Below are 7184 nucleotides of genomic sequence, written 5' to 3'. Positions count from 1 at the left end.
CACTCTCTTCCAATTCATTCATTCATTTATTCATTTGTATTTATTGAGTTCTGACTGTGTTCAGAGTACTGTACTAAGCACTTAGGAAAGAGCAGTATAACAATAAACGGACACATTCCCTGCCCAAAATGACATTACAGTCTAGAGCATTTGGAAACAACCCTTAACCACCCTTACTCCATTTTGTTTTCAGTTTCTACTTTGCATTAATCTACCTTGTTTTCCTAAATCATTCATTCAATCTTATTTTTTGAGTCTTATGGTGTGCTGAGCACTGTACTAGGAGCTTGCGAAGTACAAATCGGCAACATATAGAGATGGTGTTTTAACCACACCTTCTGCTTTCGTCAATTTCATCCATACTTTCCTCTGCCACTGTCAGCCACATCTTGTTTTCAGTTAAGAAAACCGGAGCCACTTGATAGAATTATGTTATGTGTATGAAGGAACACCAATCCCACCAATGACTGTAACCTGCTACTTTTCCCACCCTTTGGTGATGAGGTTGAACCTGCATTTAGGGCAACATAAGCTGTCTGTCCCTTACCCATACAGATCAGTATTAATATTGCAATAAAAAGAACAATAAGAGAAGTAGCATGGCTTAGAAGAAAGAGCATGGGCTTGGGAGTCAGAGATCATGGCTTGGGAGTCAAAAGTCATGAGTTATAATCTCAACTCTGCCACTTGTCAGTTGTGTGACTTTGGGCAAGTCACTTAACTTTTCTGTGCCTCGGTTACCTCATCAGTTAAATGAGGACAACCTAATTTCCTTGTATCTACCCCAATGCTTATATCAGAGGTTGACACATTGTAAGAGCTTAACAAATACTAGCATTATTATTATTATTAAAAACCACTTGTCTGTGTTGCCCCGACTAGATTTTTTTTTGTATTCCACAAGGGGGAGGCAGACATTAATATAAATAAATAAATTACCAATATGTACATACATGATATATATGGAGCTAGGAGTTGGCATGAATGAAGGGAGCAAGTCTGGGTGACACAGAAGGGAGTGGGAGAAGAGGAAAGGAGGGCTTAGGGGAGTCTCTTGGTGGAGATGTACCTTCAGTAAGGCTCTACTTGACCCTCTCCAATCTGGCTTCCGTCCCCTTCGCTTCACAGAAATTGCCCTCTCAAAGTTCACCAAAATAGCCTTCATGCCAAATCCAATGGCTACTACTCCATCATATTCTTCCTCAACCTCTCCGTTGCCTTTGACAGTGCTGACCACTCCCTTTTCTTGGAAACATTATCCAACTTCAGCTTCACTGACAATGACCTCTCCTGCTCCTCACTCACATGCTTGCAACTACCACCTCAGTACAGATGATATCCAAATCTACATCTCCAGCCTTGATCTCTCTCCGTCTCTGCAGTCTCATGTTTCCTCCTCCCTGCATCTTTACTTAGATGTTCTACTGTCACCTGAAACAATACATCTGAATGGAACATCTTACTTTCCCACCTTCCCACCTTCCCTGTAATACCCATGACTTTCCCATCACTGTAGTCCACTGAATTGTATTTCAATCGTATTTATTAAGCACTTACTGTGTGCAGAGCACTGTACTAAGTGCTTGGCACCACCATCCTACCTTGGCGTTAACCGTGACTTCTTTCTCTAATTCAATTCATTTACTCCTTCAATCTTATTTATGGAGCACTTATTGTGTGCAGGCATTGTACTAAGTGCTTGGAAAGTACAATATAGAAGTAAAGAGAGACAATCCCTGCCCACAGTGGGTTTACAATCTAGAACAGTTATCTCCCTATCTCCCTCCTACTCTTCCTTTCCAAACTCCTAGAATGAGTCGTGTACACATGCTGCCTCAAATTCAACTCCAACTCTCTCCTAGACCCCCTCCAATCTGGCTACCGTACCCTTCACCCACAGAAACTGCCCTCTCAAAGGGCATCTTCCAAATCCATCTTGCCAAATACAATGGCTCCAACTCTATCCTAATCCTCCCTGACCTCTCAGCTGACTTTGATTCTGTGGGCTCAACACGCTATACAACCTTGGCTTCACAGACTCTATCCTCTCCTCATTCTCCTCATCTCTCTGGCTGTTCATTCTCAGTCTCCTTCACGGGCTCCTCCTATCCCTCCCACCCCTTAATGTAGGGGTTCCTCAAGGGTCAGTTCTTGGTCCCCTTCTGTTATCCATCTGTACTCACTCCTTTTGTGAACTCATTCACTCCCATGGTTTCAACTATCAACTCTATGCTGATGACACCCAAATCTACATCTCCACCCCTGTTCTCTATCCCTCCCTCCAGGTTCATATCATCATCATCATCAATTGTATTTATTGAGCGCTTACTGTGTGCAGAGCACTGTACTAAGCACTTGGGAAGTACAAGTTGGCAACATATAGAGACAATCCCTACCCAACAGTGGGCTCACAGTCTAAAAGGGGAAGACAGAGAACAAAACCAAACATACTAACAAAATAAAATAAATCCCACTGAGAAGTAGCCTGGAAACCTTGGAGTTGTCTGCTCAGCCCGACCCACCGGCCGTCCTGCCTTTTCCTGAGTTTCTACGTGGGCCAGCGCCCAGCCGATCGAGACGCTTACCGGCGTGGCTCTGGAACAGGGCCGGGGCTTCATATCTCCTCCTGCCTGCAGGACATCTCCATCTGGATGTCTGCCCACCATCTAAAATTCAACATGTCCAAGACTGAGCTCCTTATCGTCCCTCCCAAACTCTGTCCTCTCCCTGACTTTCTCATCCCTGTAGACGGCACTAGAGAAGCAGTGTGGCTCTGTGGAAAGAGAATGGGCTTTGGAGTCAGAGGTCATGGTTTCTAATCCCGTCCTTCTGACTCCCAGGCCCATGTTCTATCCTCAAGGCCACACTGTAGCGCAAAGAGTAAATCCTCAATAAATACCATTGATTAATTGATTAATAATTTATGATATAATTTAAAGATATGCACATAAGTCTTATGGGAGTGAGGGTGGGGAAAACATTAAATGCCCAAAGGTCACTGATCCAAATGCATAGAGGATGCAGAAGGGAGAGTGAGCTGGAGAAAAGAGGGCTTAATCAACAACATGTCCAAGACTAAGCTCCTTATCTTCCCTCCCAAACCCTGCCCTCTCCCTGACTTTCCCATCCCTGTGGACGGCACTACCTTTCTTCCTGTCTCACAAGCCAGCCAGCAACCTTGGTTTCTTCCTTGACTCCGCTCTTTCATTCATCCCTCACATCCAATCCATTACAAAAATGTGCTGTTCTCTTTGCAACATTGCCAAGATCTGCCCTTTCCTCTCTATCCAAACTGCTACCTTGTTGGTTAGATCTCTTATCTTATCCTCCCTGGATTACTGCATCAGCCTCCGTTCTGATCTCCCATCCTCCTGTTTCTCCCTGCTTCAGTCTGTACTTCACTCTGCTACCTGGATTATCTTTGTACAGAAATACTCTGGGCATGTCACTTACCTCCTCAAAAAATCTCCACTGGTTGCCTATTAACCTTCGAATCAAGGAAAAACTCCTCACTCTTAGCTTCAAAGCTCTCCATTACCTCTCCCTTTCCTACCACACCTCCCTTCTCTCCTTCTACCTCCTCTCCTTCTCCTTCTACTTAATAATAATAATAATGGCATTTAGTAAGTGCTTACTGTGTGCAGAGCACTGTTCTAAGCACTGGGGAGGTTACAAAGTGATCAGATTGTCCCATAGGGGGCTCACAGTCTTCATCCCCATTTTACAGATGAGGGAACTGAGGCCCAGAGAAGTTAAGTGACTTACCCAAAGACACACAGCTGACAATTGGCGGAGGCAGGATTTGAACCCATGACCTCTGGCTCCAAAGCCCAGGCTCTTTCTACTGAGCCATGCTGCTTCTCTACTTGTCTCTTCTTCTACCTCCTTTACCTCTGGCCTCTGGCCTGGAATGCCCTCCCTCCACACATCAATCAATCAATCGTATTTATTGAGCGCTTACTATGTGCAGAGCACTGTACTAAGCGTTTGGGAAGTACAAATTGGCAACACATAGAGACAGTCCCTACCCAACAGTGGGCTCACAGTCTAAAAGGGAACAAAGAGAACAAAACCAAACATACCAACAAAATAAAATAAATAGGATAGAAATGTACAAGTAAAATAAATAAATAAATAGAGTAATAAATATGTACAACCATATATACATATATACAGGTGCTGTGGGGAAGGGAAGGAGGTAAGATGGGGGGATGGAGGGGGGACAAGGGGGCGAGGAAGGAAGGGGCTCAGTCTGGGAAGGCCTCCTGGAGGAGGTGAGCTCTCAGCAGGGCCTTGAAGGGAGGAAGAGAGCTAGCTTGGCGGAGGGACAGAGGGAGGGCATTCCAGGCCCGGGGGGATGACGTGGGCCGGGTGTCGATGGCGGGACAGGCGAGAACGAGGTGCGGTGAGGAGATTAGCGGTGGAGGAGCGGAGGGTGCGGGCTGGGCAGTAGAAGGAGAGAAGGGAGGTGAGGTAGGAGGGGGCGAGGTGATGGAGAGCCTTGAAGCCCAGGGTGAGGAGTTTCTGCCTGATGCGCAGATTGATTGGTAGCCATTGGAGGTTTTTGAGGAGGGGAGTAACATGCCCAGAGCGTTTCTGGACAAAGATAATCCGGGCAGCAGCATGAAGTATGGATTGAAGTGGAGAGAGACACGAGGATGGGAGATCAGAGAGAAGGCTGGTGCAGTAGTCCAAACGGGATAGGATGAGAGCTTGAATGAGCAGGGTAGCAGTTTGGATGGAGAGGAAAGGGCGGATCTTGGCATTGTTGCAGAGCTGAGACCGGCAGGTTTTGGTGACGGCTTGGATGTGAGGTGTGAATGAGAGAGCGGAGTCGAGGATGACACCAAGGTTGCGGGCTTGTGAGATGGGAAGGATGGTAGTGCCGTCAACAGAGATGGGAAAGTCAGGGAGAGGACAAGGTTTGGGAGGGAAGACAAGGAGTTCAGTCTTCGACATGTTGAGCTTTAGGTGGCGGGCAGACATCCAGATGGAGATGTCCTGAAGACAGGAGGAGATGCGAGCCTGGAGGGATGGGGAGAGAGCAGGGGCAGAGATGTAGATCTGGGTGTCATCAGCGCAGAGATGATAGTTGAAGCCGTGGGAGTGAATGAGGTCATCAAGGGAGTGAGTGTAGATTGAGAACAGAAGGGGACCAAGCACTGAACCATGGGGAACCCCCACAGTAAGAGGATGGGACGGGGAGGAGGAGCCTGCAAAAGAGACTGAGAAAGAACGACCGGAGAGATAAGAGGAGAACCAGGAGAGGACGGAGTCTGTGAAGCCAAGGTCAGATAGCGTGTTGAGGAGAATGGGGTGGTCCACAGTGTCAAAGGCAGCTGAGAGGTCGAGGAGGATTAGGACAGAGTATGAGCCTTTGGATTTGGCAAGCAGGAGGTCATTGGTGACCTTTGAGAAGGCAGTTTCCGTGGAATGTAGGAGACGGAAGCCAGAGTGGAGGGGGTCGAGGAGAGACACATCCACCAAACTAGTTCTCTTCCTCCCTTCAAAGCCCTACTGAGAGCTCACCTCTTCCAGGAGGCCTTCCCAGACTGAGCCCCCCCTTTTTCTTCTCATCCTCCTCTTTCCCTCCCCATCCTCCCTCTCTTCCTTTGCCCTTCCCCCTTCCCTTCTCTGCAGCACTTGTGTATATTTGTAAATATTTATTTCTCTATTTTATTAATGATGTGTATATAGCTATAATTCTATTTATTTTGCTGCTATTGACACCTGTCTACTTGATTTTGGGTTTTTTTTTTTGTCTGTCTCCCCCTTCTAGACTGTTAGCCTGTTGCTGGTAGGGACCGTCTCTATATGTTGCCATTTTGTAATAATAATAATAATAATAATAATGATTGGATTTGTTGAGCACTTACTATGTGCCAAGCACTGTTCTAAGCACTGGGGGGATACAAGGTAATCAGGTTGTCCCACGTGAGGCTCACAATCTTAATCCCCATTTTACAGATAAGGTAACTGAGGCACAGAGAAGTTAAGTAACTTGCCCAAAGTCACTCAGCTGACAAGTGGCATAGCTGGGATTAGAACCCATGACCTCTGACTCCTAAGCCCAGGCTCTTTCCACTGAGCCACGCTGCTTCTCAAGAGCTTGTACTTCCCAAGTGCTTAGTACAGTGCTCTGCACACAGTAAGCACTCAATAAATACAATTGAATGAATGAATGGAGAGGGGGAGAACCCACATATTAAATCCACATATTGAATCCATCTTTTAATTCTGTTGGTTCCTCCTTCACAAAACCACTAAAATCCACCCATTACCTCTATCCAAAAAGCTACATGTAAATCCAATCACTTACCCAGCGCTTAGAACAGTGCTTAGCACATAGTAAGTGCTTAACAAATCAAACAATCAATCAATCAATCATATTTATTGAGTACTTACTGTGTGCAGAGCACTGTACTAAGTGCTTGGGAAGTACAAGCTGGCAACATATAGAGACAGTCCCTACCCAACAGTGGGCTCACAGTTTAGAAAGGGGATACAGAGAACAAAAGCAAACATACTAACAAAATAGAATAGATAGGTACAAGTAAAATAAATAAATAAATAGAGTAATAAATATGTACAAACATATATACATATATACAGGTGCTGTGGGGAAGGGAAGGAGGTAAGATGCGGGGGATGGAGAGGAGGACAAGGGGGAGGGGAAAGAAGGGGCTCAGTCTGGGAAGGCCTTCTGGAGGAGATGAGCTCTCAGTAGGGCCTTGAAGGGAGGAAGAGAGCTAGCTTGGCGGATGGGCAGAGGGAGGGCATTCCAGGCCCGGGGGAGGACGTGGGCCGGGAGTCGATGGCGGGATAGGAAGGCTGAGTAGGTGCGAATGAGGTTGTCGTTAATGTAACTTGGTGATAACAAGGGCCTTTTTCCCGGGGTGCCATCATTATTATTGTTATTATTATTCTATCTTATCTTGATTACTGTAATAGACTACTTATTGGTCTCCCTGCCTTCTGCCTTTCCCTATTCCAGTTTATACTTCACCTTGCTGCCCAGATTTTTTTTTTTATCAAGAGATCTCCGCTCTATTGACCCCATCCATCTTTCTGAGTGCCTCATACCCCACCTTGCCTCCATCTCCTCTCTACCCAGTCTTGATGATCAGATTACTACTCCCAATCTACCCTTTCTACTCAGCTAGACTCACTTGCTCCCCTTTCCC

This window comes from Tachyglossus aculeatus, chromosome Y3 (genome assembly GCF_015852505.1).
Source record: "Tachyglossus aculeatus isolate mTacAcu1 chromosome Y3, mTacAcu1.pri, whole genome shotgun sequence".
NCBI classification, from domain to species: Eukaryota; Metazoa; Chordata; class Mammalia; order Monotremata; family Tachyglossidae; genus Tachyglossus; species Tachyglossus aculeatus.
This window is presented reverse-complemented; position numbering follows the sequence as displayed.